The sequence below is a fragment of the Molossus molossus genome, unplaced genomic scaffold (genome assembly GCF_014108415.1).
Source record: "Molossus molossus isolate mMolMol1 unplaced genomic scaffold, mMolMol1.p scaffold_m16_p_4, whole genome shotgun sequence".
Lineage (NCBI taxonomy): Eukaryota > Metazoa > Chordata > Mammalia > Chiroptera > Molossidae > Molossus > Molossus molossus.
Window position 1 is genome coordinate 22301173 of NW_023425377.1, and position 9654 is coordinate 22310826.

The window sequence follows — 9654 nt, forward strand, 5'->3', positions numbered from 1 at the left end:
ATGAGTTTTATATTCGTTAATAATATTATACTAATGTTAACTTCCTGGTTCCCATCATTGTACTATCTTTATGTAAGATGTTAACGTGAGGAGAAGCTGCGTGAGGGATATCTATTATATTTGGACACTATTATATTTGCAACTTTTCTGTAAGTCTAAAATATGTTTTTAAAATATGAGTATCTGTTTTGGCTTATTATATTAGTAATTAAAAGAAGTTATTCCCAATATCTGGCAAAGAACACAAGTTATGTGGTCAGACATAGCTTGAAATCCCAGCTCTGATGATGATGAAGAATTTATGGAGAATAATAAATTCACAATCTCTACCTTACAGGCCTCGTTTGATCTTTTCACAGGCAACCTCATTGATCTGATAATGGGTTTCTCTAAAAATCCCACTTTAGAATTAGCATCTACTGGTTTAACACTGCAGGTCACTTCAGTCCTCTGAGCCCCCATTTTCTTCGTCTGTAAAACTGAGATGACAATGCCTTAATGATAAAATTGTTATGAGCATTAGATATGACTGTAAAGTGCCAAGTGCACCACCTGGCACGGAGTAGGCAAGCAGCAAGATGAAGCTTTTCTTCCCACAGGAGATATCAATGAACTACACAGGCGAGTTGACCCTTGTGCCCTATGGAGACCATCATCCAGAGAGGAAAACAGCCAGATCATTTTAATATCACACGATGGCTTTCTCGTGGTACTTACCAATCTACCTTGCACAATCCACGATTTAGCATTTGTGACCCTCATGAGCAGATGAAAAAAGAACTGCAGTTCACCAGTGAACATCCTCATGCACATTTATTTTATTATTTTTTTATCCTCACCCAAGGACATTTTTGCATTTTTTTTTTTTTTTCAGATAGGGAGGGAGGGAGAGAGGAAGAAACAGAGAGAGAAACATTGACATGAGAGAGACATCGACTGGTTGCCACCCTCATGATCCTGGGACAAACTGCAACCAAGGTACGTTCCCTCAGCAGGAACCAAACCTGGGACTCTCTGGTCCACAGGCTGACGCTCTAACTGCTGAGCCACACCGGCCAGGGCCATGCACCTTTATTTTACACACTTTTGTTCATATGTCTGCAGAATACATTTCTAGAGGTGAGACTGCTGGCCAAGGAGTATGCCCATTTTGCCTTTTGGTAGCTACTAATACATTGTTGATGTATGCACAACCATGTTGATCTGCCCGTGACATACAAAATCAGTGCATGGCCGTTATGGGGAGAGACTGTGGTTAAAAACACAGTGCCTTCTCATAGTTAAAAATCACCCACATCAGATCTGACTGCCTGGGTTGGACTACTAAGTTTTCAAGAATAGATTTAGTGGTCATGATTCTGTAGAGGGCATTAGAACATTGGGTATGAGATTAAAGAAGCTGACATCTAAGGAATCTCTGAAATTCAGCCTTGGGAAAAACTCTCAAATGTAGCTCATTTGGCCCTGGGCCCTTCCATATGTGATGTGTTTTCCAGATGAGTCTCAGAAAGCATCAAAGACTTTGCAAGACCAGTCTTTGGCTCCCCTCCCAAAGCACCCTGGCTCCAGCTTCTAGAGTTTCTGCTAAGTCTTAACCTCAGGAATCTGCTTTCCTTTTACCTCAAAGACAGGTATGTACATTGTGCGCTCAGTGAAATGGCCTGAGTATTATTGTAACACTCCACTGGTGGTCCCAGGAGGTAAATGAGGTTTTTACAATAAGCAAAAAGATGTTCTCTTGCATCAGAAGGGAGACACAGCTGAAGGTAAAAAGAGCAGCCAGTGGCAAAGCTTGACATCAGATGGAGGTGGCCAACTGCAGATGTTTGGCTATGATTCTGGGGCTCTGTGGAGAAGCTGGGCTGATGGTAGAGATTGGGAAGTCCTTAGCAGTAGGTGAGACCAAGAGATGGATGAGTTCACCAGAGACAGGGGAGAAGAAACAGAACTCAGGAAGGAAACAGAACAATCTCTGAAATGAAGAAACCAGGAGGATTGGTTGTCAATGGTGCCAAGAAGGAGTTTCTAGTAGGAAGAAGTGATCAGCCACATCAAACAGCAAGAAAGTTCTGATTATGCAAAAGCCAAAAAAAGAAAATAGCTCAATTCGAGCAGTGCCAAGACAGCCGTGACCCTAGGCTGATATCACACAACAGCAGCCAGATGTCAGCCTCATTTATCATTTATTTCACTGGCTCACACTCAAACATTCTTCTCTCAAGTGCTCAGCCATTCAAATTATCTTGTCTCCCCACCTCCCCTTCAAAGTTTAAACCATTTTTTATGGAGCCCTGACCAACTCTGAAATTACAGAAACACAGTGGATGTCTTTCTATATTCTTCGCTCAGTGCCTTTTCTAGTTGTTACTGTCACCTCAGAGTCAGCCCAGGCCAGGGAAGAGGGGGGGAGGGTAGGTCATGGCACCTACAGGTGAAAGTGGATTATCCCACTGAGGGGTTTACCTCCCAGAGTTTGGGACTATCTTTTTCCTTTCATCTCTCAGTAAAGCCAATGCCCATCTTGGTGTCATGAAGTCATGCTTGTTGTAACAGGGTGGTGCCCTTGCCACTGCCATTGCCTCTTTGCTCAGCTGTGGTCTTGATGTGATGCCTGTACACAAACTGATAAGGATCTGTTGTGTGCAAAGGTTTTGATGGCTCGGTATCTTAGACCACGCCGTGTACAGGGAATGGGGGATGCTGTATTGTATAAGGTCCCCAGTGAAGTGGGATGGGCTGGAATTTTGAAGGAACACAAACATTCAGAACATAGCAGATGATGTGAGCAGAAACAACTTGGAGGAATCAAGGGAGGAAACATTTACCCACCGCCTCCATTTGTCCTATACAAAAGTATCTTAACATGGGGTCCATTGGGCCCTTGGGAGTCTGCAGATAGAATTCAGGGAGTTCAGGGACTTAAATGGGGTTAAATATTTCCTATTTTTGATATAAATTTAAAGGATTTATTTAGCAAGCATTTATACGGTGTCTACTATGTGCCAGTCACGATCCTAAATCCTTTAGAAATAGTAACTTATTTGGTCTTCAAAACAAGTCCATGAGGTAGATCACTACTGTTATTCCCTTCACAAAGTTTGTCTCAAACAATTTCTTCAGAATTCAAACAGTAATTTTATTTTATTTTTCTTTATTGATTTTAGAGAGAGAGGAAGGGAGAGGGAGAGAGAGAGAAACATTGATGAGAGAGAACATTGACTGGCTGCCTCTTCTTGCCAGCTGCCTCTCAAACATCAAAGACATGCGCATTGTGTCCCAGCTGTGATGGCAGGAACACCTCTAGAATGCTCCCCTGGTGGTCTCAGGAGGTGAAGGTTTATCCAATAAACGAAAAGACCTTTGGCACCTGAAGGAACACCGATGAAAGTAAAAAACAGCAAGCTTCCGATGGAGATGTTTTTCCATGACTAAAGATTAATCATCTTAAGTTCAAGGGCAGGAGCCTACAGGAGTCAGGGAGTGGAGGTTAGGTGGAGACAAATATGAAGGAAAAGGGCTGTTAGCTCCTTGGCCCAGCCACAGGCCACTCCCTCTGTTAAAAGAGTTACCAAGAGCTGTCCATCCAATCTCCCACATCACCCCATTTTCTTGCAGGTCCAGCCCTAATTCATATTAATAAAAGACCTCACCGATGACATTGTGCCTCAGTTCAGAACTCCTTAATGGCTCACTTCCGCCTACCAAAAAAGGTACATGCAAATCCCTCCCTCCCACCACAGCCCCAGCCTCCCTGGGTGTCTCACTTCCTACAATGGCCCTCACATACTCAAAGGTGAAAGCCCTTGTGAACCTCTGGGGCTGTATCAGACCTTTCCTTCCTTTGAATCTCTGCCATATGTGGGGAAACTACCATGGAGGCCCCTAACAGGTTCCATGTTGGAGGGTATTACTTGAATCTCTGTCTTGTTCCTGCTTTCTACTTCTTAAAGAGAGGAACTGAAACGCCTGAACTCACCTGGTCGGTGCTGAAGTCTTTGCAGCCTTGAGATGTTTGAACTTTGCAAATGCCAGGACACAGACTCACTGCTTATGGCTGTCTTGATAAAAGACACATGATCTCTCATCCTAGTTTCCTTAGTAACCTAATAAGGGTTTGTTTCCCTAGCAACTACAGGCAGGGCTTTGTAGCTAGCCTGTCTGGTGTGGAGTCCGGGGTTGCTCCTCACCAGCAAAAGGACCTTGGGAACCTCACTTAGCGGGAAGATGGTTGTGCAATGGTTGTACATTAACCCGAGTTAATACACTCGACTCCGAGATGGACGGGTCCTACATGATGATGGGCTAAAGCATCTTCCTTTGTAAGACGCACATGGAGCGATTGGCTGTCCAGTCCCTGAGTGTCCATGGAGCCGCCCCAGAGGCATAGGGAGCTGGAACTCCCCCACCCCCCATTCCGTTCCTCCCCTTCTGAGTCTGGGTCCTTCTGGGGCCTGTTTTGCGGTCACCTCCTTGTGGCTACCACGCACACCTCCCCAGTGTCCCACCCCTTCCAGCAGGCGGGCACAGGCAGTCCTCCACAGGCCCCTTTTGCCTCAGAACCCAGGAGGGAGGGACAGACTCAGAGCAGCAGAGGATGGGGCGGAGTCAGCATCACCTGAGATGACCGGCCTTTGGACCCAGACCATTCCTGCGGAGGGGAGGGCTGCTCCAGCCTGACGTGCGTTTCCTGCAGACTCTGGCCGCAACGTGACTGCCAACAGCAGTTCTGCAACTGCTCAGCTCAGGGCCTCCACCTCTGCTAAGCCACCCTCACTGCTGCTCTTAATCCGCTCCTGCCCATTGGGACCTGCCGCCATCACACACTCCTGGGTCCTAGTTCCCCAGCAGCACCCTCCAGGGCGGCAACACCGTCTGCCCGGCCCCTCCAAAGGCAGCACGGTCTCTCTCGCTGCAGACCCAGTGACCCTGCGGGGGGGGGGGGGGGGGGGGTGGTACAGGAACCAAGTGGTCTCTAAGGCCGTGAAAGGAAGTAGATATAAGTGGAACTCGCCCCATTCAACTTTTGAGCCCACCACAAGAAACAGGTTCATTGCCAGTCACCTCTCAGTGAGGTCAGGGTTGGTAGAAGTGAGCACAGAGCTGGGGGCCTGAGGAGGGACACTTAAGACCCTAGTGGCCATGGGGCAGGAGGCTCAAGTTGTGCAACGTTGCTAGAAATGACCACGGTACACAGTCTGGAAGATGTGCCAGGGTGGCGTCAGCAGGTGTGTCAAGCCAGAGAGTTTAAAGCAAGGCAGGGGGCGGGGTGGGGGGAATAAACCAAATCATTTCTATGCATATGTGCATAACCAATGGACATAGACAATAGTGTGGGGAAGGCAGGGGTGGGTGAAAGCGGGGTGGAGGGGGTCAATGGGGGGAAGGGGGGATATCTATAATACTTTCAACAATAAAGATAAATAAATTAAATTAAGCAAGGCTATGACAAATGATATTTAGGTTTTAGGGAAAGGGTTTCAGTAGCATCTTGGAAGATGACTTTAAGGGGAACATCTGTGGACTCTGACCAGTTAGGTGGCTGTTGCAAGAGATGGTGACCTGATTTGGGTTGGTGATTGTTGGGAGATAGGAGAGAAGAGGCACCGCATTCAAGAATCATGAAGGAATTAAATTAAGAAGACATGGTGATGGATTAGATGGGGTGATATGAGCATTGTTGTTGGGCTCTTGGAAGATGTTATTTCTACCAACCAAGCCAGATAATGGGGAAGAGCGGGTTTGTGGATCAATGACAGAGTTCAGTGCTACTAGGACATGTTTTTTTGGAGATGCTAAGGGGCATCAGCTGGAAGTGGCCAACTGCACATGTTTGGCATGATTCTGAAGCTCTATGGGGAAGCTGCTGTTGGTGGTGGTAGAGTTTGGATGTCCTTAGCACAGAGGTAGGTGAAACCAGGAAATGGATGAGTTTACCAGAGGCAGGGAGGAAGTGGAACCCAGGAAGGAAACAGAGAAGAAACAGTCAAGGAAGTATAAGGGAAACCAGGAGAGTTCCTTTCATGCATGCCAAGAAGGAGTTTCTAGTAGGAGGAAGTGATCAGGTACATCAAAACAGCAAGAAATTTCTGATTATACAAAGGCTGAAAAAGATGGACTTAATTTGGTCAGTGCCTAAGTCACAGTGACCCCCGGCTGACATCACAAAGCATCATCCAGATGCTCACCTCTTTTATTCAGATGGCTTACATTTAGGTGACCACTCACAGTTATTCTCATGTCTCCCCCTTCTCTCAAAATTTAAACCATTTTATTTGCTGGTGCCCTGACTGACTCTGAAATCATGGACACACAACAGGTGTCACTCATTTCCATCCCTCAGTGCCCTTTCTATTGGCTACTGTCACCTTGGAGTCAGCGCAGGCCAGTACAGGTGTAAAAATGGGTTATCTTGCTTCAGGGTTTACCTCCCAGGGTTTAGGACCACCTTTGTTTTCCTTTCATCTCAGAATAAGGTCAATGCCCATCTTGGCATCATGAAGTAATGCTTGTTGTTACAGTGGTGGTGCCTCGGCCATTGCTCCTTTGCTCACCGTTGGTCTTGGTGTCTCCGTGATGCTTGCATACAAATTCATGAGTATCTGTCGTGTGTAAAGGTTCCTTATCTTGGAATACAGCTGTGTATGGGGATGGGGATGCCATATTGCACAGTCCCCAGTGAGGTTGGATGGCCTGGGATCCAGAATTGAGGAAAAGTGAGGTCTGAAGAGGACCTTTCTCCTCTGATATGGGAGGAAAGGATGGTGTGAGCAGGAACAATTTGGAGGTAACAAGGGAGGAAGCAGTTGCCTAATGTTCTCCATTTGTTCTAGGCACAAGAATTCTTAACCTGGGTCTATAGGGCCCTTGGGAGTCTGTGGATAGAGTTCAGGAAGTCCATGGAATTGGATGGGGAAAAATTACAATTTTATTTTTACTTTTGGGTGTAAATATTATTTATTTAAAAGCACTTACACAATGCTTACTATGTTTCAGTCACTGTTCTATATCCTTTCAAATATAGTCTTTAATCTTCTTAATGAGTCTATGAGGTAGGTAACTATTGTCTCGCTCTCTCTTTATTTTTATTTTTGGCAAGTACAAAAATACACACTTATTACATAACGTATGATAGTAACATTTGTCAAGATATATTATACAATTCAAAGCAATTTAGAGAAAGCATCCATATAATATATTATATAGGTTAACAGTATAATAAAATGACATTTTCTTTACACCATGCAATATTAACCAACTATTCACATTAAATATTACAGGATTCTCTAAGGGAAAACGGAGCATAGAAATGCTTATTTAAGACCCTCAACATCTTTTTCTTCAATGCTTCAAATTGGGTGGGTGATTTTCTACTTGTCAATATGGGGGAGGGTACAACGATTATTTTGTTAAGTAGAGAAGAAATCCCCTCCAGAAAGGCAGCGCTAGCCAGAGTGCTTCATTCACGTCTTACAGCCCTGATTGTTGATCTCCCCAAGTGTAAGGGAATCCCTGCTGCCTTCATGCACCACAAACACTGTACATGGATACATGGGACTCTAACTTACAAGGTGACATCTGCTTCACATTCGTGACTGAGATGGCCAGTGGCATGAAGGAGTTCTTGGGGCTCAGTGTTCTAAAAGTTCATTATAATGCTTAGGGCAAACAGGGCTGTGTACTCTAGAGGTGGGTAGTACCAACAGCTAATACTGAAAAAACTTTTATCTTACAGAAAACGTTGCTTTTTCCCCCTATAACTTAAAAATGCAACGTTTAGGACAACAGGGAAAGAACATTTGACATGAAGGTGGCTGGAGAAGTAATTCGGAATAAGCTAGTTTGTGGGAGAAAGGTCCATGCGATGTTGGACTAAAGAGACCCAATGGGTTCTAAGCAACTTCTTATAAGTGAAAATGAAGGAAAATACATATCTGTTCCTGACTCTATCCCTTCCTACTGGCTGGCAAGGCAATAATCCAGAAGATGTACCGTGTAACCTTTAAGGTGAGAGAGGAGAAACGTCCATGGATGTGAAATAAACTTATGGGGTACAAACTATCGGTACGCCATGAGTCATTGGGAACAAATATATGCACGCACTTCTGGAGGTGAGGAAATACAAATCCAGTGATTGAAAAGAAGGCCTGACAGCCGAGATGCTTTCTCTCTCTGCTCCTATCCCTTCACTCCCGTGACAGGAACAATCCCATGCTCTAAGAAGGAAAAGCCTCCCAAACACTTAGGTGATGTAATTTTTTAGTCTAAACATTTTGCCAGATGGTCTCAATAAAGAGAATCATTTTGTTGTCCTAAGTATTAGCAATGACTATCTTTATGTCCCTATCCCAGGTATTTTATTAAAAAAAAAAAAAAAAAGTCATAATAATTATTGTCTTGATGTCATTATTAGCCCAGTTTCTATTCTTCTAGACATCAGATTCCTGTGGTTAAATGTCTATGGTTGTATGTTTGTCTCGAACATCACTAACTACTATAGGCCCTGAGTCTGGGCTGGACACATCATCCACAATCGAAGAGCTGGATGAGGATCCTGTACAAGGTGAAGCACCAGGAGAGAACTGCCCACTACTCTCTCTTTCTTCGTGTGACTCATACAAAGCTCAAGTCTGTCTTCCATTAGCCTGAATGGAGAGCTACTGTGTTTCTAAAAGTCTTGGCGGGGACAAGAGATATATTGCAGGGCTGTCTGCATAGTCCTAAGTCCTCCCATTGCGTGGAACTGGGCTGTCTGCACAGCAAAAGTCCTCCCATTGCCTGGAACTGGGCTACCTACACAGCTCCAAGTCCTCCCAGTGCCTGGACTGGGCTGTCTGCAAAGCTCCAAGTCACCCCATTGCTTGGAACTGGGCTGTCTGCGCAGCTCCAAGTCCTCCCATTGCCTGGAACTGGGCTGCCAGCGAAGCTCCAAGTCCTCCCATTACCTGGAACTGGGCTGTCTCCTCAGCCCTTTAACTGGGCTGTCTGCACAGATCCAAGTCCTCCCATTGCATGAAACTGGGCTGTCTGAGCATCTCCAAGTCCACACAATGCCTGGAACTGGGCTGTCTGCACAGCTCCAAGTCCTCCCAATGCCTGCAACTGGGCTGTCTGTGCAGCTCCAAGTCCTTCCATTGCCTGGAACTGGGCTCTATGCACAGCTCCAAGTCCTCCCATTGCCTGCAACTGAGCTGTCAGCACCGCTCCAACTCCTCTCATTGCCTGGAACTCGGCTGTCTTCGCAGCTCCAATTCCTCCCATTGCCTGCAACAGAGCTGTCTGCACAGCACCAACTCCTCCAATTGCCTGGAATTGGGCTGTCTGCACAGCTCCAAGTCCTCCCATAGCCTGGAACTGGGCTATCTGCGCAGCTCCAAGTCCTCACATTGCCTGCAACTGAGCTCTCAGCACAGCTCCAAGTCCTCCCATTGCCCGGAGCTGGGCTGTATGCACAGTTCCAAGTCCTACAATTGCCCTGAAGTGGGCGGTCTGCACAGCTCCAATCCTCCCATAGCTTTGAACTCGGCTGTCTGGTGCACAGTTCCAGTCCTACAATTGTCAGGAAGTGGGCAGTCTGCCCAGCTCCAAGTCCTCCCATAGCTTGGAACTCGGCTCTCTGGTGCACAGTTCGAATTCCTACAATTGCCAGGAAGTGGG